At 41.8% G+C, this 22389-nt stretch overlaps 1 protein-coding gene across 10 annotated transcripts in view; it reads left to right on the forward strand.

The window, feature by feature from the left end:
- Positions 1–22389, forward strand: part of FOXP1 (forkhead box P1) — a 380424-nt gene that overhangs the window by 24243 nt on the left and 333792 nt on the right. For 6 of the 10 annotated variants that reach the window (XM_082848497.1, XM_082848502.1, XM_082848510.1 and 3 more), the window contains exon 1: positions 4397–4418. The exons of the other annotated variants lie outside the window; for them this stretch is intronic. The gene's annotated coding sequence lies outside the window, so the exon portion shown is untranslated. Of the gene's footprint in view, positions 1–4396; positions 4419–22389 lie in introns of those variants that run through there. 10 annotated transcript variants of the gene reach the window in all.

Below are 22389 nucleotides of genomic sequence, written 5' to 3' on the forward strand. Positions count from 1 at the left end.
TTTTCACAATAGCCATTCTGACAGGCATGAGGTGGTATCTCATTGTGGTTTTGATATGCGTTTCCCTGATGATTAGTCATGTTGAACATCTTTTTTGTACCTGTTGGCCATCTGTATGTCTTCTTTTGAAAAATGTTTATTCAGATATTCTGCCCATTTTTTAACTGGGTTGTTTGGTTTTTCTTACGTTGAGTTGTATGAGTCCTTTAAATATGTTGGATATTAGCCCCTTATCAGATATCTGATTTGCAGATATTTTCTTCCATTCAGCAGGTTGCCTTTTCATTTTGTTGATGGTTTCCTTCACTGTGCAGAAGCTTTTTAGTTAGATGTAGTTCCACTTGTTTATTTTTGCTTTGCTGCTTTTGCTTTTGATATCAGTTCAGAAAATCATCACCAAGACCTATGTTACTACCTATGTTTACTTCTAGAAGTTTTTTTGGTTTCAGGTCTTGGGTGCAGGTCCTTAATCCATTTTGAGTCAATTTTTGTGGATGATATAAGATAGTTGTCCAGTTTCATTCTTTTGCATGTGTCAAGTTATCCCAGCACCACTTATTGAAGAGACTGTCCTTTCTCCATTGTATGTTCTTGACTCATTTGTCATAAATGAATTGACTTACATGCCTGTGTTTATTTCTGGGTCCTCTTTTCTGTTCCATTGGTCTGTGTGTCTGTTCTTTTGCCAATACCATACTATTTTAATTACTATGGCTATCTAATATAGTTTGAAATCAGTGAGTGTGATGCCTCCAGCTTTGTTCTTCTTTCTCAAGATTGCTGTGACTATTCAGTCTTTTATGGTTACATAGAAATTTTAGAATTGTTTGTTCTATTTCTGTGGAAAATTTCATTGAAATCTTGATAGGGGGTGCACTAAATCTGTATTTTGTTTTGGGTAGTATGGACATTCAGTATTAATTCTTCCAGTCCACTAGCCCTGAATATCTTTCCATTTATTTGTGTCATCTTCAACTTCTGTCACTAATGTCTTCTAGTATTTAAATGTACAAGTCTTGCACCTCATTGGATAAATTTATTCCTAGGTATTTTATTACTTTTGGTGCAACTGTAAATGGAATTGTTTTTTAAATTTCTCTTTCTGATAGTTCGTTATTAGTGTATAGAAATGCAACAGATTTTTGAATATTGATTTTGTATTTTGCAACTTTACTGAATTTATTAGTTCTCATAATTTTTGATGGGGTCTTTAAGGTTTTCTATATGTAATATCATGTCATCTGCAAATAGTGATGGTTTTACTTTTTCCTTGCCAATGTGGATACCTTTTATTTATTTTTCTTGCCCAATTGTGCTGACTAGGACTTCCAACACTATGTTGAATAAAACTGCTGAGAGTGGGCAACCTTGTGTATTTCCTGATCTTAGAGGAAAAGCTCTCAGCTTTTCACCATTGAGTATGCTGTCACCTGTGGGCTTATCATAGTTGGCCTTTATCATGGTGACTTATGTTCCCTTTATACCCACTTTGTTGAGAGTTTTTATCATGAATGCATACTGAGTTTTGTCAAATGCATGTTTTGCATGTATTGAGATGATAATATGAGTTTTATTCTTCATTGTGTAGTGTATCACATTGACTTGTGGACGTTGAACCATACTTGTGTCCTCTGAAAAAATCCCATGTGATCATGGTGGGATCTCTTTCATGTATTGTTGAATTTGGTTTGTTAATATTTTGATGGAGACTTTTTGCATTTTTGTTCATCAGCCATATTAGCCTATAATTTTCTTTTCTTTTGACATCCTTGTATGTTTTCAGTATCTGGGTAATTGTGGCCTCATAAGATGAGTTTGGAAGGGTTCCCTCATCTTCCGTTTTTTGGAAGAGTTTGAGAAGGATCGGTATTAATTCTTCTGTGAGTGTTTGGTAGAATTCACCAGTGAAGCCATTACGTCCTGGACTTTATTTGCTGGGAGGTATTTGATTACTGCTTCAATCTCCTTATTAGTAACCAGTCTGTTCAGAATTTGTTTCTTCATGATTTAGTCTTGATAGTTTATACGTTTCTAGGAATTTACGTGTTTGTTGTAGGTATTCCAATCTGTGTATAATTGTTCATAGTATTCTCTTAGAATTCTTTGTATTTCTGTGGTATCGTTTGTAACATCTTTTTCATTTCTGATTTTGAGTCCTCTCTTTTTTTTCTTGTTGAGCCTAGCTAAAAATTTGACTTTTTTTTTTTTTATCTTTTCAAAGATCTAGCTCTTCGTTTCATTGACCTTTTCTGTTGTCTTTTAAATCTGTATTTCATTTACTTCTGCTCTAGTTTTTTTTATTTTCTTCTTACTACTAACTTTGGGCTTCAGTTGTTCTTCTTCTAGTTCTTTGAGGTATACAGTTAGGCTGTTCGAGACTTTTCTTATTTATTGAGATAGGAATTTATTGCTATGAACTTTCCTCTTAGAACTGCTTTTGCTGCATTTCATAAATTTTGGTATGTTTCATTTCCATTTTCATTTGTGTCAAGGTATTTTTAATTTCTTTTTTGATTTCTTCTTTGAGCTGTTGGTTGTTCAGTGAATGGTGTATAATCTCCACATATTTATGAATTTTCCAGTTTATTTCATGTAAGTAACTTCTAGTTTTATACCATTATAGTTGGTAAAGATGCTTGATATGATTTAAATCCTTTTAAATTTATCAAGACTTATTTTGTGGCTTAACATATCTATCTTGGAAAATATCCCATATACGCTTGGGAAGAATGTGTATTGTTTTGCTTTTGGATGGAATGTTCTATAAGTATCTCTTAAGTCCATCTGCTCTAATGTGTCATTTAAGGTCAATGTTTCCTAATTGATTTTCTGTTTGAATAATCTATCCCTTGATGAAAGTAGAGTATTTAAGTCCCCTACTAATACTGTGTTGCTGTCTGTTAATGTCAGCTTTATATGCTTAGGTGCTCCTGTATTGGGTGCATAAAAGTTGACAAATTTTATATCTTCTCGTTGGATTCACTACTTTATCCTTATGCAGTGCCCTTCTTTGTCTCTTACTTCAGTCTTTGCTTATAGTTTCTCAAGCTTTCTTTTGGTGTCCGTTTGCATGGAATATCTTTTCCATTCTGTCACTTTCAGTCTGTGTGTGTCTTACATCTAAAGTGAGTCTCTTGTAGGCATCATATAGATGGATCCTGTTTTTTTTTTATCCATTTAGCCACTCTGTTTTTTGTTTGGAGAATTAATTTGTTTACATTCAAAGTAGTTATAGGTATGTGCTTATTGTCATTTTGTTAATTGTTTTCTGGCTGCTTTTGTAGTTCCTGATGTCTCATGCCCTAGGGCAGCTTTGTGTTGTGACATTCAATAGATAGACTTTGTGAAAGGAGACTGCAGTGTTTGGTTGGGTCAAGCATTCCAACTGTTTCAACCATCGCAGCCAAGTGGATCGATTAAGTCATGTTGCAGCTGATCAGAGAAACCCAGTCAGCAGCAGGTGGAGGATACTGAGAACCAAATGGAGCCCATTTGGCCATTCCAAAACTGTCAGAGCTTTTGGCCAGTATGATAACTACCATGATTAGCAGGAAACAGGGTTACGTATTTCCCGCTCTCACACCCTCACTGTTCTGTGGTAAGTTGCCCTGAAGGCATGTCTCAGCCAGAATTCTGCCATATAGGCAGAGATGTGTCAGGGAGCATGCCCAGAAAAGTCATACAACTTACTCCTTACTCCTAAAGTCATACAACTTACTCCATGGGAAAGGTATGAGGAGAAAGTAATACTATTTTGGTGGAAGAACTAGCCAACGTTCTAGCTGAAAGGTGACAGGGTTCTCTCATCATAGCAGATGAGATCTAGATTCCAAGTACAGTTCTCAAGGTATGAGGCTGCTAGGCTCCTGGGCACTCGCAATCTTTTCAGCTGATCATGCGTCTTGAACACTACTCGGTTCATCAATGAAAAATAATTCCAAACATCTCTAATGCTAGTGAACAGACTTTGTGGTATAATTTTAGATAACGATGTTTGAGGTACCTGTATGATCTTCTCTCATGGAGAGAAAGTTGGGAGAATATCCTGGGTGAATGTTCCTGATTCAGAAAAATGTTTCTGTATCCTGGTAATAAAAATATAAACACACATGTGCACCAGATTTTGAAAGAGCTAATTATCAAAACAAGTGAGAATTAGATTAGATGGACTTTGAGATTCAGATACAGTTGTCATCAGTAAACACACACGTGCCTGTGTGCACACTTACATATGATAGAATTGAACTTCCCTTTACAGCAGACCATTTGTTCTGTTTATAACTTTGAGAAATTGATTGGTCAGATTTCATGATTCATGGGTACCTATTTAAACATAGTTCCGTTCTCTTGCAGTTGGCCGACTGAGGAAGGAAAGCAAGTGATCTTTATGTTGCAGCTGGGAAACCTATCTCAGTACAGTGAGTCTGTTTCTCTTCTCTCCTTGAAGTGACAGCAATGCTGTCACTTCTTCCCTTTCAACTCTTCCTCCCATAAGGAGGAGTCGGCCCTTAAAAGCATTTCTGAAGGCATCTTTTCTCTTCTCACCTCTGGTTTGGTCTTTACCTGCTTTTGTTCAGTATTGGCCTGTGGCCTCCAAGTTTGGGAGGCAGCATAACATGGTGGTTGAGACACTGGATTCTAGAAAAGACAATGGGATTCAAATCCACGCCACACCATTTATTAGCTGTATGAGTTGGGCCTCATTATCCTGCAGGACCTTCACTTCCTCATCTGTTAAAAGGGAATAAGAACAGTGTAGTGCTGGGACATACTAAGTGTTGCTTTCTAATTATCCTTCTCTTCCTGCTTCTGCTGTTACTAGGGTGGGTTTATCACCTCTTTCCACCCTTCCCCTGGGTCTCTCCAGATTTAGAGTTCATTCCCTTCCTGTACCAGACAGCCTCGTACAACCCAACTTCCCCAACTCCTGCGTCCTTTGTTTTCTCCTTTCCTCTCAACTGCTCGTATTTAGGAATTTGCTTAAAATTTATCCCAATATTTACCCACTTAAGACACATACCTAGTGAGCATGACAAGAAAGCCTTTCTTGAGGCAGGTAATTTAAAGAGGAAGCTTTTGTTACTTTTTCCTTAGACAAACTGAAATCGTGTGCTAAAGTACCTGGCTTCAGATTCTCCCTTTACTCTTTTCCGTTCTTTGAAAACACATTCTCCCCTCGTGAATAACTGTTACAAGTTTTGTGTTACAAGCCAGAGCGCCATCACCTCACCTCTGCCGCCACAATCATCATAGGGTGAACTGGAAACCCACATTGTGACCGGGTGTTTTGGGGTATCATTGGAAGCTTTATTGTAGTTATTATTGAGTTGTTGTTTTCCACCTGGGCTTCTTTCTGTGCTTTTTACTCATGGATTTCTCCCCCCTTGAGTCCATTGGGTAGTACAGAGCAACCTTCTTGAATACAGACTCCTGCTTAGCAGTGCCTCTCCTTTGTTACTGGTTTTAAGGTGATCTGGTAGCAGAAGATCCCATTTCATTATGCTTTGAAGATGAGGGTAACGGTATATTCCATGTACGGTTGGCCTCTTCCTGCTAACGTGTGCCAGATTGCTTAGTGCTTCACATTAAAAAACAACAACAACAACAGTATAATAAAAAGAGAAGGTTCCCCCGCCCCCGTTTGAAAGCAAGAAATAGAACGATATTGCTAAATAAAGTACTTTTCTATTTTGAATACACTGAGGGGTATTGGCTGCCGTCAGCAGGATATAAATCATCACATTCCTATCTCGAAGTGTTAAAGTCCACCTGATATTTGGTACACAAAGAATTCATTTATCAGGGGTGCTCTTCTCCATTGAAACCCCACACAGATGTTTCATAAAACTTAATGTATTTTGTGGGAGATATTGTTATAGGCACTAGGTGTAAAGGTAGCTATGAGTCGTAGGCTGGTGTCATTGGTCTGACGCTCTTACACTAAACCCTGTTGTCTGATCTGACATAGGGCCTTCTTTCTTGCTTTATGAGTGCTTTATGTTTGCCGAAGTGAAAATCACAGAGGATGGTACGCTTTGGGGCCAGGGCACAGTCTGACAGCCTCAGGCCTGTTGGGTTTGTGTTGGTCGCCAGCACTTAAATATCAAGAGATTATACCTGAAGCAGTCTGGGATTCTGGGTTTTGTGAAAAAAGTGAAATAACACTGGATCCGCAGTGGAGCGGCTGCCCCCTTTAGCTGGGGCGTGGGCTAGAGTTTGTCATTCTCCTCTGGGCTGTTTTACTCATTAATGTGATCCTCTGTCCCTTTAGGCACTGGAATTTGCAACCGCTTACTTCAGCACTGCAAAGGAAAAACAAAAAAAAATTGGTATTCAGGACTAAACAATATGTTGAGTGTGTCTTTTTGACAGATTTCTGACAAAAGGAAATACGCTTACGTAACTTTCTTGAAATCTGTTTAATTTGTATGTATACAGTCTCAGGAATATATAAGATTTCTGGAATATAAATGTTATAGAAATTAGTGCATATATAAATGCTAGGAGGTATTATAAATTATATGTATAATTTCTGCTCTTCAGAATGTAATGTATCTGTGGAATCTTCAAACTGGAAGGACCCCTTGCGAGCGTCTAGTTCTAGTTCAGCCCTCTCCTTTGAGTGTTAAGAAATTGAATCCCAGACCCAGAGAGTCTAATGATTTGTTCAAGGCCGTACAGCCAGGAAGTGGTGTTGGGACAGGATGCCTGTGGCCTGTTGGTGATGCCAGGCCGATGGGGTCATTGATGTACAGTGTGGAATAGATGGGGATAGAGCAGAACTTGAAAAGTGCATGTCTTTTCTATTCTTGAAGGTCATTCTTCACAGTTCTCTGTGCCCCGCTCTCTGGCCTTCTTCTCTAGCAGAATCCAGACTGATATTTCTTCTGACTTCCTGGACTTTTCTACCAGTTGCTCTGCGGAATATACTAGGCAGTGCCTCTCAAACTGAACTAATTGTCACTCTTTCTCTCTTAAACCTGCTCGATTTTCTGCACGCTTGATCTTGGTCATTATTGCCATGGGCTAGAAGTTGTATCGTACTCTATTTTTTCTTCTCTGATTGCTCGTATTCTTGGTTTCCAGGTCATATAAATTCTGTCTTTGAAACTTCTTCCCAAATCAGCATTTCTTCTTCATCCTCCCTGTTCTGTGTTAGGTGAGGTCCCCACCACCTGTTGGTAGGACTGTTGCAGTAGACTTTTCCTCGTACTTCTTCATTCCAGCTTAACTACAATGCCAGTTCTTTGTCATCTGCATTGGTTTTCAACCCTGGCTGCGCTTGAGTCGCTTTGGGATGTTAAGACTTACTGAAGTCTAGGCCCCATGCCCAGAATTGGATATAACTGAGTGAGGGTAGGGACTTTGGCATCAGCATTTTCCGAAACTTTCCAGAGGAGTTGTCGTGTGCATCTCCAGAGTTGACAACCGCTGCATGGTTAGTTTTCTGTAAAGCACGTCCGATAGGTCACTCTTTCTGAATCAAGCCCTGATTCCTACTTTGGCTTGTGAGGCCTCCAGAATTGGATCCTAATCTTCCAGGCCCATCTCCGGCCATTGCTTCCCCATGAACTTAACCAGTCACCAAGACGCGCTGACCTTTCCTGCCTAGAACTCAGAATGCCTCTTGAGGTGCCTTTGCGCTTGTGGTTTGCTCCCCCTGACTCCCCCTTTTTCCTCAAAACAATTAAAAACTACCCGTCTTTCAAGAATATCATGTCCATTATAAAATCTTTGCTGCTACCAAATCATCCCTTATCACAGGGTGTTAGAATTTCCCTATATACTTAACCTTCTTGCCCCTGTAACCAGAGCTGATCAATAAAACTTTCTGCAGTGATGGAAGTGCTCTGCGCTTTCCAGTATGGTAGCCGGTACCTAACTGGCAGCTGCGTGTAGCTGTTCAGCACTCGAAATGGGACTTGTGCCACTGAGGACCTGGATTTTTGGTTTTCATTTCATTTTAATTAAAATATCCACATGTGACTACTGACTCCTGTTTGGGACAGCATAGATCTCGACTCTGAGCTCCTCGAGGGCAGGGCCAAGTTTTGTTCTTCTTTACTTTCCATGTGACAGAGTGGTGTCCACCAACGTTTGCTAAGTGACTGGAGGAATAATGTTGGGGTTGGATCAAAAATCACTCTCTTCTCTAGTTTCACACACCTCGACACACACGTAAGCAAGCAAAAGTCCTGCCTGTGAGCCTGACACATTCAATCCTGTTTGACTCCCACAGAGATTTCATGAACCCATTTTACAGATGAAGAAATTGAGGATCAGAGAAGTTAAATGACCCAGCCAGGTCATAATTATGAAAAATAAGATCTGATCACATCTGCCGGTTACCTTTGGCTATATTATAAACCACACACTTTTTTTCTTTTTCTTTTTTTATGTCTGTCTTTATTTATTTATATTTTTCCCCTTCACTTTTATACTGGCATACAGCACTGCGTAAGTTTAAGGTGTACAGCATAATGCTGTGACTTACGTGCATCATGAAATGATTATCATAATAAGTTTAGTGAACGCCCATCATCTCATAAAGATAAAAATTAAAGAAATTAGAAAAAAATTTTTCTCTTATGATGAGAACTCACAGCACTTACTCTCAACAACTTTCACATATAATGTATAGCAGTGATAATTATATTTATCATGTTGTATGTAACATCCGTAGTAGCCAGCTGTCTTATAACTGGAAGTTTGTCCCTTTGGGCTCCCTTAATCCAATTCCCCCTCCCCCACCTACTACACTTTTTTTTTCTGATGGTTTTAGTTCTGGGTCTCTGAAAATATCAGTCCTGCAGAGAATGTTCCATGGCCTTATTTGTCGTTAATAGCCCACCTGGTCATTTCACATTTCCAGAGGTTGGCTTTTATCCTTTCATCACTTAAGTGATGCCGTTTCTTGAGTCTGAGGCTGTTGTTGGCTGGCACCAGCTCTCTTGTTTTAACACCAAATCTGCCAAAGATTGCAGTTCACGGGTTTGACCCATCACGGCTCTTTGTTTTACACCGTTTTGAAGACTGCTGCAAAGTTTGCACTGCTAGAGGTGGGATGCGTGATGAAATAATTAAAGCTGAAGTTTAGCAGACCACACACCCAGGAGAGGGAATGGCATTAAGGTTCATCTAAGACCTTAATGTAAAATTGTCTTATAACCTGAAAGCTCTTTTTGTGCAGAGTCTAAATTAGGGCGCTCTTAGTAGGGGGAGGGTAATTGCATTTTTGGTGGATAGTGAATTTCAGTTCTTACTTACAAGAAGTCTATTTGATTAAGTCCTTATAGCTTCCTTGCTCATTCTTTTTCCTTTGCAGTGTATTATGAATAGGAAGGTGATTTTACTTCAAGGGAACGTAACGTTTTTTGCTCAGATTATGTCTCAGTCATTCACAGAATTATCAACCATGATTATCAACATTGAATTATCAACATTTCTCCTATCTTCAGAGTTGTGAACAAATACTATGCAGATGCGATCTGCTTGACCTCACCTTGCTGAATGATTTTAGTGGGGAGAGGAATTAAGAAGGAGAAAAGTTGATTTTATGAAGGAACCAAAGAATTGTTGTCATTGACTTTGTTTCTACAATTCATCAACTTTATTCTTTGAAGGAGAGACATTAGTTGTAGACCTGAAACTAATATAATGTGTGTCAACTATGCCTCAATAATAAAAAAAAAAAAAAATTCGTTTTAAGATATTTGAAGTGGTTTTAATAGAATGGGCATGCAGGTTACCAGGCGAAACTATTGATTAGATACAGCACTATTATAAAATGGAATCATTGCTATATTAGGACAAGCACTGTATGCAAATGGAACCGATAACAGGGGCATAGATCTAAAGAGAGATTAGAGAATGCTTCTTGGAGCACGTGGCATTTAGGCCCTTGTCACGTGAGACAGGTGAGCCCTCTCTAGGAGAAGTAAGGCAGAGTAGTGATCGGTGGTCTGTGTGAAGGCTTGGGGCTGGGAGGGTGCAGGGTGTGTGTTATTATATGTTATTATAGTGTCTATTGATGGTAGACTGAAAGTCCGGGCATAGCAAGAGGTGCAGTCAGAAGACCAGGCAGGACCACCAACACAAAGGACCTTCCGAGTACCTTTGCACATTTCACCTTGACTTTCTGGCTCTTAGGAAGCTAAGAACTTCTTTTTTTTTTTTTTTGCGGTACGCGGGCCTCTCACTGCTGTGGCCTCTCCCGTTGCGGAGCACAGGCTCCAGACGCGCAGGCTCAGCGGCCATGGCTCACGGGCCCAGCCGCTCCGCGGCATGTGGGATCTTCCTGGACCGGGGCACGAACCCGCGTCCCCTGCATCGGCAGGTGGACTCTCAACCACTGCGCCACCAGGGAAGCCCTAAGAACTTTTTAAGCGTGGGTGGGACATGCATCTGGGAAGCCTGTGGCAGCTCCATCAATTTTGAGATGCCTCCCAATGCCCAAAATAGTAAGATGAGAGTGAGGGAAGCTATCCAGGAATTGAAAAGATTTTGCAAACTTGTAATTTTTTACAAGTTAGTTTGTCTTCTGTGTAGATTGGTTTGAAGAGAGCAGGTACACAGACAGGAAAAAGCCTCCAAAAGGCCCTTGTAGAGTCCACACAAGGCTCTCTTGGCGTGGGCTAGTGAGTCTCGATTGAGATGAAGAAAAGGAAAAATAATTGAATGCCTTTGGTTGTTGGATGCTGTGGAGGAGGCATCAAAGCAGCCTCCATCGTGTTTGGCCTCATTTACTGGGTGGATGGTGGGAACATCCACCTCCCTGAGGGAGGGACCGTGGGATGGGGACTCCTTGGGCGCTGAGGAAGCTGGAAGATAATGGATGGCCGGGGTCCCAGGGAGGACCCTCCGAGAGGAGCAGGATTTGAGAAGAAGAGAGAGTTGGCAAATGTAGCTAACGGACCAAATCAGGAGAGACTTAAAACTCAGTAACCTTGGCAACAGAGCCGCGGTGAGGGCCGAGGGAGGTGTGGGAGGTGAATCTAGGGAGAATGCAAGTGTAGACAGTGCTTTCTGGAAATCTGTGAAAGGGAAGAGAGAGAAGGGGACATGGGACTGAGAGATGAATCTCCTCATTTTGTTTTGTAACAGATACCAAGGTCTCACCGGAATCTTTTCCTTAAACCTCATTTAAAATTTCTAAGTTTCAGAACTTTCGATGCCTTTCTGACGGGCAGTTCATTAGCAGCAAGTTGGAGGCTTTGGGGAGGGAAGCAGAACAGGCATGTGGCGGGGTGCACATGACTGCAGTCTTTAAGGGGAAGACCTGCAAACGCAAATAACAGCCTTGTCCTGGCGGTCTGGGGCTTTTGGTGTAAATAGAGTTAGCCCCACAGAGTTGAAAAAGCTCTCAGGCCGCTGTGGGTATAAAGCACGCGATGGTTATTGAAAGTGTATGTGTCTGACAAAGATTGCCATCAAAATGTGAGGGCCAAACAAGTTGTGGTGCCAAAGCGGTCAAGTGGTTTTCTAGAAAATTCACTTAATGGCAGTATCACGGCCATAAAGTGACTGTAAGAAATGCAGTCACTTTAAAACGTCTCTGCCCTCTTTTTGGACACCACGTAATTCTATCCCTTTTATGAATGTCCTCCTCAACCCTAAGTTCGTGTGCGCTTCCCTAATGGAACACGTCTTTACACTCAGGAACCATGTTAATTTATGGTGTATTTTGGGATTCTAAGGAATGCAAAATGGGGCGGTAATACGACTTCTCTTTGTTTTACTCTGAAGAGGTTTTTACTACCGGGTTCTTGACATCTTCCACCTTAGTTTATCTTTATCTTTAACTGGAACCATTTTGTCCCTTAGCTCTATTCTAATTACCTCTCAAAATGGTCAGATTTACAGGCAACACATGACAGAGAAAATGCACAAAAAACCAGCCAGCCTCTCCTGACATTCAACAGCAGCCCACGTCTAAATAGCGGAAAAGTTTATTTGCTTTTTCTGAGGATGTGCTAAGTGATTTTGCAGTGTGAGTGGTATGGCCTTCTAGCTCTTAGGCCTGCATTTATTAAATAAATTTGTTCTCTAACTCAAGTGTTAAGTGTGTATTATGAAACCTCAAAGGCAATTTCAGTGATTGCAACGTGCAAATATTTTTTAAATTATGTAATTAAATACGACTTGGCCTTCGAGGTCCACCGAAGTAATTTATTAATTGAACAGTCTGATTTAATTGTATGTTATTTTCATTTATTCAGGGAAGGGCCTGCATCTTCTGAAGAGAGAGGAGCCTCTTGTGCGCCTTGTCACTGGAGGCGCAGAGGTCTCTCCAAGAAGTTTTTAGCACCCGATTAAATATTAACCAAGAAGAGAGGACTGGTTCCTCCTGTCCCTGATACTCTGTTTTGATGTCTGAGTCTGGTGATTTTAAAGGAGAAAGAAAAAAAAAAAAGTCCTCTTGGGTAAAATTATTTGTAATCTGCTCGGTTTATCATGACGTTATTTAAAAGTGAACCACTCTTTTCCTCTTAATTGTGCCAGTGTACAGGGTTGTATAAAGTAAGCGCATAGAAAGAGAAGCCCCTTGAGTTCAGCGATAGCTTCATCCAGCTACAGCTAGAGCTACAGCTACAGCTACAGCCTTGCCGTATCTGTTTCCTTAAAATGTCATTTTAAAGGTATTGTGGTTTTAGAGCAGCAGCTGTGACTGAAAAGTATGTAAACTAGGCTGTTCCTGCTCATATCATTTTTATATTCTTATGTCAGACCAGAAGGCTGCTTTAAATTTATTTTTCATTGTGTATTAGTTCTAGAGCCCGGTTTTTTTTTTTCCTTCCTTGGGAACATATGTTCTTTGGGACTTGTGATACTCGAGCGCTTAGGAAAATAACAATTGTTGGTGGGCGGCGGAGAAAACAGGTCTCAAAATGGCTTTTTTATTTGCGTATTGTATTTGGGAGAAGGTGAATCTAAAAAATGAACTTTCACGAGGTAGAATTGGGGTGCCTAGCATTTGTGTTTTAGGAAGTGGAAGAATTCAGGCATACTGTAGTGTACCAAGTCACGCGAAAGGCAGTCACTTTTAGAAGCCCAGATTGCTTTCCCAAAAAGAAAATACTTTTTGTTGCTATTAAATATAGTTTATATTGCTACTTCAGAACTTTTTTTTTTTTTTTTTTTTTTTCCCTCCAGGGAGCCCGCTTACTTAAATTCTTAGTTAATATTTCTGTAGTTACGTCTTTGTCTCCGGAGCGCGCCTTTGCAAATTCCCATTGAGTATGTGGTTGTGGATCAGTATTCATACCACGTGGTACCTCTCACCTGATCAAGTGACAGCGTGGTGTCACGTCAGCCAGCAGAACGTTGGAGTGACTTTTGAGTAGTGGTGGCGAAGAAGGTACAGACGGTTGAAGGAAACGACAGTAATGAGATTTTTTTGTTCCTTTCCTATGTATTTCAACATGTATAATGCCTCGACTCTGCTGTGGAAATTTGGAACGTTGGATAGAGAAATATTCCTTTTCCTAAAGAGTTGTAGAAGCAGAGTAGAAAGTCTGAGCTACTAGAGCTTTCCACGGTAAATATAATTTGATGACATGTGTTCGTAATGTCCCTCAGAGCTCAGGATTTCACTTTGAGAGCTGTTTCACAATGATAGGTTTCTTTCCAGGTTTTGGAGACAACTTTAGCCCTAAGGATTTGCCCTGAGATTCCACTGATTTGCCTCCTGACTCCAGGCCCACATCTAAGTGCCCCAAGTGGGAAAAGTAACTTGGGGAGGAAGGTGGGTTCCTCACGGGCCTTTTGTTCGGCCTGTCCCAGGCCTCCTGTCTCTCACTGGGCTCCAGGTAGTGGCTTCCTCCATCCATAAGCTAGCTCGTCCTCGTGGTCCTTACATCATAGCCTTGGAAAAGGGCTTCTCAAAGCATCGGGGTTGTTGGTCAACATGGCTAAGAGGTATAGCAGAGACGTTGGCCGTGCAGGAAGGACACCCAGCAGAGCACTGGGGCAGGGTGCTAGGACATCCTTTTCTGTGCTTCTGATCCTAGGAAGTTCAAGGTAGTGGCCAAGGGTGTACTTGGGTAACCTGGGGGCAAAGGCTGTTTCCCAGCCTGTATACAAGTATTTCAGTATTTTTTTTTTTTTTTTTTTGGGCGGTACACGGGCCTCTCACTGTTATGGCGTCTCCCGTTGCGGAGCACAGGCTCCGGACGCGCAGGCTCAGTGGCCATGGCTTACGGGCCCAGCCGCTCCACGGCATGTGGGATCTTCCCGGACCGGGGCACGAACCCGTGTCCCCTCCATCGGCAGGTGGACTCTCAACCACTGTGCCACCAGGGAAGCACAGTATTTCAGTATTTTAACAACTTCTTCAGGCGACCACTGTGTACCAGTTGAATATCATCCCTGGATACCACTCTTTCTCCCAACAAGGTGACTGAGGTGTGGAGAAGGGAAGAGGATTACCAAATTCTAGCAGAGTCACTGGTGGATCCAGGAGTAGAAACACATTTCTCTTCCCTTCTAGTGAAATGTTCTTTCCACTTCACTCTGGCCCCTCTTATCCAGGGTGTGGAAAAACCTCTTTTCCTACTAACTTCAAGCCAGAGTTGATTAAAAGGCATTTTCTTAGGAATAAAACTGAGAGGAAAAAACAAGATACCTGGAGCACTGAAGTGAATGACTTTCTAGAAGAAAGTTAGCTTGTTTAGATTGTAGTTCATATGCAACAGGCTGGCACAGTCCAGGGGACCTTTGTGATGCCTGTGTCCCTTGTCTTGCCTTCTTGCTGTTCACAGGACCCTGCTCCAAAATCTCCTTCTGACGTGATTGATGTTCCCAACGGCCATCTTCTCCCGCCATCACTTTTCCACATTTGTTGGGAGTCAGAGGCTCTTGTCTTTGCTTTCTTCCACATCACCTGTGCGGTCTCAGTCACACAATGAATCTGCTCCCCAGGAGGGAGTGCCTTGGCTAGATCCCCTCACAGGTACCTTTCAGCTCTAAAATGTGCTTGTTCTCCTCTCTCATCTGAGATTTTTCCCATATAAGCCTTATTCCCTCCACTGAAAAGTCTGGATCACACAATGGGTGGTGTAGAAGAAATCTGAATTTTGGTCATGAAGACACAAGACATCTCATTTGACCCCCGGTCTGTTTTCTGGGGGGACAGGCTGGTCTTTTGTCCTTGGTAAAACTTGGTCAAGGAATTTCTGGTGAAATCAATCTATCACTTCGTATTCTAAATGGGGTTTGTGCTGTATTATTATTATTGTTATTATTATTTCTGTCACTGATAAAACTCCATGGAATGACTGGGTGGGGGTCCTATGGCCTTTTCCCCACCCCACTGAAGAAGCTCATGCAAGATTGTGTGGTGTAGAAAGTGCCTTAGCAATTAAATAAAAGAAAGCCTGGTTCATATAAAGAGACATGTTTCTATATGGAAAATATGAGCCTTTTTTTTTTTTTTTTTTTTTTTTTTTACATGGACCAGGTGTGGATTAGTTCACTGAACCTTTCACCCAGCCGTATTCCCGCTTGTAATTCTTCTGAGGCATAGTTCAGCCAAGTCAAAGAAACATGTTATTAAAGGTGAGCTGAAAGGCATTTAGAAAATAAACAAACTGTTTAAGACCCTAAATCAGTAACAGAATCTATATGCACAGACTTGAAAAGTACGAGAAAATCTGTTTCAGTACCTTTGGGTTTCAGGCCAGATTCTTCTCTTACCTTCTTTGAACATGGCCGCAAAGTCCTTTTCGGTCGTTGGCGGGACGAGCAGTTGCCGCTCGCTTGGACTGTAGCTGCCTTACAGCTGATGATTTACCCTCCACTGAGACCGGTGAGACCCCAGTCTTAAACTTACGATTCTCCAGCTAATATTGAGGGAGAAAAATAAATACTTTGATTTTATTTTAGCACTGTGTTGTTAAGTTTAAAATCTGCTGTACGTTCTTTCCTTTTTTCTAGCCTGTAGCATGGCACAGAACCAGATATTATTAACAACTTGTAGCGATGATAGAAATCAAGCGTGGGAAGTTTTAGATTTACTTCAGTTACAGTATCCCTGGTTAAAATAACAGTGGCTATCTTTTCCTTAGCACTCACTATGTGCCAGGCACTTTTCCTTCCCTTTCTTTCTTTCTTTTTTTTTAAATATTTATTTATTTATTTTATTATTTTTGGGCTGCGTCGGGTCTCAGTTGCGGCACGTGTGATCTTCGTTGTGGCACGTGAGATCTTGCATTGCGGCACACGGGACTAGTTGCCCCGCAGCATGTGGGATCTTATTTCCCCGACCAGGGATCAAACCAGTGTCCCCTGCATTGCAAGGTGGATTCTTAACCACTGGACCATCAAGGGAGTCCCCAGGCACTTTTCTAAGCACTTTTTTATGTTAATGCTCTTAATTCCTCGAAAGCGCATTACGTTCTATCATTCAGCCCGTTTTTGTGGATGAGCACACTGAGGGGTGGAGAAGTGAAGTAACTTGCTTGAGTTCACAAGGCCAGTAAGCAGCAGAGCTGAGTTTTGAAGTCTTGAACTTGAATCTGTGCTTGTAAGGTCTGAACTATTCTAGACTAAACTCTACTGTGCGGTACTATTTTACAGACTACTGAGTTTTAACTGAAGCAGCCCCAGGCGGTATTAAGAAATAAAGATAGGGCTTCCCTGCTGGCACAGTGGTTGGGAGTCCGCCTGCCGATGCAGGGGACGCGGGTTCGTGCCCCGGTCCGGGAAGATCCCACATGCCGCGGAGCGCCTGGGCCCGTGAGCCATGGCCGCTGAGCGTGCGCGTGCGCGTCCGGAGCCTGTTCTCCGCAACGGGAGAGCCCACGGCAGTGAGAGGCCCGCGTACTGCAACAAACAAACAAACAAAAAAGAAATGAAGATACTCATCCTGGGCCTTGCCACCTTCACCCCGACCCCCCAAAACTGCCATCAGGGTTTTTGCCTAATTAGAAAAATTTTCTTTCTGTTTTCTTTTGGTTGTTTTTATAGTCTCTTCGCAGGTAAGGACTGGGTGGGTATCATTTGTGTCCTGTCGTGCCACTTCTCCCTTGATTATCTTCAACTCCCCTTGTGACTGTGGGATTGTGGAAGGGCCTTCTCCCATGTTTAAAGTAATTCCAAAAATCTGGAACAAAGGAGGAGAGGCATTTTGGAGGTATTCTAGGAGTCTCCCTGGCCCACTTTTTACAAGGTGAGCAGTTCCTTCCCCAGTTCCTCAGGGTGGACGCAGAGCTCCTTTCAGAAACTCAGAGTGAGCAGAAAAGAATCACCCCATCCCCACCTGTGCTGCTTTACCTGACAGAAAGGGGAGCAGGTTCAGGCAACAGCTTCATCTGGTGCACTTCTGAGTAGCTTTGCTTCATTGAAGACCATATGCTGAGTTTGTCAGAGTCATCTGCCGCTTTTCAGCCATTCTTGTTTTAGGAACGTTAACTTGCTGGGTTGGGGAAGCAGCGTCGCGCGCGCAGACAGCCACGTCAGGCTCCTCCCAAATGTCCCTCCTCGTTTGTCAAGTTCTGGGGGGCATTCGGCAGAGCTTTATTGTCGTCAGGATTACAGGTTCCCTAGTATCAGTGTTAATATAGCATCCTGTACATATCAGAAACCTTTTCAGCTAAGGAGCCGAGAGGGTGAGCCCCACAGGGTTCTAAATTGTCCTGGCATTTCTTAGTGTATTTCTAGTGGGAGCCAGAGCGATGGTGAGCTTTGGAAGATGGGAATGTTCTATGTCGTGCACCTTACGGTGGTGGTTATAAGACTGTATACTTTTGGCCAAGCTCATCAAATTGTACACATAAAATTGATGAATTCTGTTGTATGTAAATTAAGCCTAATACTGATTTTAAAATATCTTGAAAAAAAAGAAAAAGATGGGTCAAAGTTGAGTGTAGAAGGGAGCTGGGATCTGCAAATGTCAGAGAATTCAGGAAGAGAGGCCTGGGAAAGGAAATGGGATGAAGAGGAGCCAGGAAAATTTGCCTCATCATTTGGCATTTCTCCGGTGGCCAAAAGGTAAGCTGCTACTTTTGGGTCACTCGCGAGCACTGGGGGCACGTAGCTGCCAAGATTTGCAGTTTAAGGACTAATAAAGTCGGGGTGTGGGTAATGCTGGGAGAGGGCTATTTTCAGGGAAAGGTTGCTGGGAGGTCTTCCCACCTATAGGACTGTGTGAGTAGGTTCATTCTTGAGTGTCTCTCCCTGGGTGCACATGTCCACAGTAAAGTGCAACTCGGGAGCCACTTTAAGGGTCTTTTCTGCGTGCACCCGGAATGTTAGCCATTGTATATATAACGGAGGGATTGAGGAGCTGGGGTGAGATATAGGATTCTTTTTATTCAACTTACCTGCCGACTCGTGGTGTTCATTCCATGTATATTTATTGAACGTTGACCATGTGTAGCTACTGTTCTGTATTAAGAGATAGCATGCAAGACAGATGAAGTCCTTGCCTTCATGGAGTTTACATTCTGTTAATTTGTCCCAAACTGAAATGCACACAGTCAAGATTAATCTGCCTGGTTTTATCTGTTGCCTAAACGTTCCCAGAAAAACCAAACAGAATGTTTCGCCAAAGATTGAAGCCTCCAGGAGCCAGATGTGGCCACGGGAAGAATGTCTTCAAGAGCTTGTCATCTGGCTCCAGCTGTGCTAACCTAGGCCTGCTAGGCAGCCACGAGTTGTGTCTGCCAACTGGTGGCCAGACGCGACTGCAGGTTTAAACAATTAGCGGATTCGTTCACCCGGTGGCCGGATTCGCTGTGTGTGTCCTAGGATTACCACTGCTGTCCCGACCAGGAGCCTCTGTGGTCCCGGGCAGAAACACCCACAAGGGAACCGAAAATCAGCCCCTTGAGAAAATAGCCAAGGCCTTCTTATCCTGGAACGTGGAGAGGGATTCAGGGGGAAACCATTGTCAGCAAAAAAGCAGAAATAAACCAGACGTGGCCCCTGCCATGCAAGTCTTGATTCCAACCGAGAGCTCCCGCCTGACCCAGAACGCCTGCCTGTAGCCTGCCCCTGCAGAAAAGCAGAGAGGAGAGTTGGCCTGTGAGGCCTTCTCTTTCCCAGTTATTGTGGTTTTTCATTGTTGCCTCTTTGTGAGAACCATTTATGACGACCTATATTGATTTTATCCGCAAGAGATTTCCATTAAAAGTCTTAATTCCTACCTTTGAAAGCAACTGGATACCTGCAGATGTGCCATGACTTTTCAAATATCTGTGCACATAAATATATACATGAACACGATGCTTCAGCCTACCTGGTGTGGAAGATGTTTTAATAAAATGTGGTGTTGCTGGTTTCCCGGAGTAGGCAGTTTCCGTCGTCATATGGGATACGATGATTTTGATCACCCATTGTTCGGCCAGTTCCTGATACCACAGTAGTTGCTCAGTAAATGTAGAATGAGCCGAATAAGGAAAAATTCCAGCGGGCATGCTGACGTCCGAGGACAGTGATTCAAAGTGAGTGTGGTTATTTCACATAATAAATGAGGGAAACAACCTACAATTTAGAGCAAAAAGACAAAAATAGTAAAGGTGCAATTGGAACACTTTTAGCCTTCTTTTTTCAGACGTCGACATCTAGTGTCCGATTATCACAGAAGGCACAAGACAGTGGAGATGAAGATTTCGAAGGGGGATTCTTCTGAACCTAAACTGATCGATCCTTGTGGGGACATCTTTATTACTGTAAAGTTCCAAGTGGTTTTTCAAAGAAGCCCCACTCTAAATAAGTAACAAAGACAACACGATGGTTCAAGTGAGGAAGAATTTTAAGACACGAGTGTATGTGTAAAAATCAACTTTTGCATTCTGAGTGCATTGTGTAAATTTGCTGTGCACGAAACAGAAGTGAAGCCATTTGGTTTTGTGGCATTGGTGTGGGCTGGCTGAGGGGGGTGGGGGAGAAAGTTGAGGCATTGATAAAGTATGCGGCGAGCCAGATGGTTGCATTACACGTCTTTTGTGTTCTTGTTTGCTTCTTAAAGCAGTTGCAGAATTTGGCCCTTGGCGATATTTCTTCGTGCTTGTATGTTCTGCTACGAATTTACTTTTGTCAGAGTCCTTTGAAAGAAAAGCCTTGCTCTTAAAAAAAATTTTTTTTTTTTACTTACATTATAAACTTGTGAAGTCAACAGTGTGTTCATAAAAATATTTTTTAAATGTTAAGTATGTTGGTAAATAGCAGGAAGATCAGCTTTTCTTTTTCCTTAGCACAGTAACTTCAACCATATTTTACTTCCGTTCAGAGATTTTTGCAAAATAATGAAGGTAATAGAATTGATGGCGGATGGATGGATGGATGGAGACAGACAGACAGAACAGCTACATTGTTCTTCCAGTAATAATGAGGCTTATCTGATGAGAGATTTTAACGTTTCCTCTTAGAGCAAGTTGTCAGGTTGTGGTTTACCTATTGTGTTTTACCTGTGAGTCTGACTTGCTGATATATAAGTTAAGTGGGAATGCTTTGGGGTTGGTTGGTGGGTCTTGCCTGTGTGTTCGCTTGGCCTTTATTCGAACTGTTTATCACACCATCCCTGAAATTTATATTTATTTCCTACTACAAGCACATTTGATTTTGCAGTCACCCGTGGAAAGTATATTTAAGATATTCTAACTGTATATAAAGGATGATATTTTATCACTGAATGCTTTTAATAAGGAATTGCTTTGGAGCTAAGTTTCTCTCATCATGATGGAATGCTTAGGATAATTTAATGTCCTTTTCACAGTCCCAGTTTATCTCTCCCCCTTTTTTTTTTTTTTTTCCTTCTGCTCAAACGAGAGAAGAGCACAAATGTAGGATCCTTGGGCCATGGTTTATTCTCCTGTTGTGCACAGATTCCAGTTTTAGTTGGAACCTGTGGTCCCTGATGAGAAAACAGGAAACTTAGAGTCCTAACCTTATTGAAATCTCTGCCTGGTCTAGTCACAAGTCTGAGGCAACTCCTTCCAATAATGAAGCCATTGTACGCATCATATCTGATCAGTTCTTGAAATGTTTTAGTAAGTCTATCTTACAACATTATAAGAAGATAATCAGCAGCCTTAGAAGGTCCCCATCTGGACTGTAGAGTTCTTTTACTGAAAGATGTTTTGCCTTTTTGAGATAGCTCTCGCGTTTTATCATCTGTTCCGCCGAGATGAAGTGCATATGAAAAGTCAGTGACTCTGAATCCATCTGTTGTTATTATTTTCCACTGATAATTGGCTTGAACAATGAAATGTCTGTGTCTTCACCCTTTGAAACCGTACACCCTGTTTATTTTCTGGAGGTCTCACTGCAACTCCCCCCCCCCCTTTTCCCCCTTCATTCTCTCTCAAGCTTGCAGCGAGTGGCGCTCGTGTGAGGATGACATCTTTGACTCTGTGCATCAGTATGTGTCACTCAGCATGTAAAGCTTGCATACGGATTTTTGTCACAATCCCTGTGTCTGCGCTGTTTGCTCAGGGATCCAGTGCTCTGGCGGCAAGGAGCTTAGCTGGGGCCACAATGCGTGGATCCCTTACCTGGATCGTCGTCTTTATTTCACTATCCTCATTAAAATATTAATTTCGAGGACAGTATCTAATACCTATGGAATTAGATACTACCTATAATTGTGTAATATATTCAGTTGCATCCAGGTTTGCACGATACAGAGCATTAATATTGGATTCCACTAACAGCATTTCCATTAGCTTGCTCGACCAGTATGAGATACAGATGAGCTGGGAAGCATAACTACCTGCTAGAACTGCCAAAACAGTCATTAGAAGCTCCATTGGGATGGACAAAGGCCTTTTTCCCAGTGATATACTGATTAAATTTTGTTCTATGGTTTATTTGCATCAAGGTTAGATCACTACAGTCTCTGCAAGAGGGTTATCTAACACCTGACTTGGAAGGTCATTTCAAGACAAAGCAGCGAAGAGAATAGGCATCTTGAGTTTCTTGGGGTCTCCCTCTTAAAGAACCTGTATTTTATTTCAGGGGACTTTGGGAATTTTCAGATTTTCTTTCTGTATTATACCATAATATATGTTTAAGATTCGTTTTTTTTTTGTTTATGTCACAGTTTTTAAAAACTTTTCAGTAATATTCTTTTGCTTTGGGGGCAGAGTGATATAGCCAGGAAACAGTGTGGTGTTAATAAAATAAAACCCACTTTGGAAATAGAAAGCCACCTTATTTCCCTTGGCTAGCGTGATCGTGGTACATCCTCTGAGGCTGTGAAAGACCTGTGACCTACCCTTTTTCAGTCCAAGTAATAATGTAGGCGCATTCTATGGAATAGCAGTGCTGGATTTGCCCCCAAAGTCCTATGTGGCATTAAAAGGACGTAGACGAACGTAATCTTATTTATGTTTCAAATGAAATCATTTAATACTGCAAAGGTTATTAAAAAATAATTAAGTTACTAAG

This window comes from Leucopleurus acutus (assembly GCF_964270905.1).
Source record: "Leucopleurus acutus genome assembly, chromosome: 10".
In the NCBI taxonomy this organism is placed as follows: domain Eukaryota; kingdom Metazoa; phylum Chordata; class Mammalia; order Artiodactyla; family Delphinidae; genus Leucopleurus; species Leucopleurus acutus.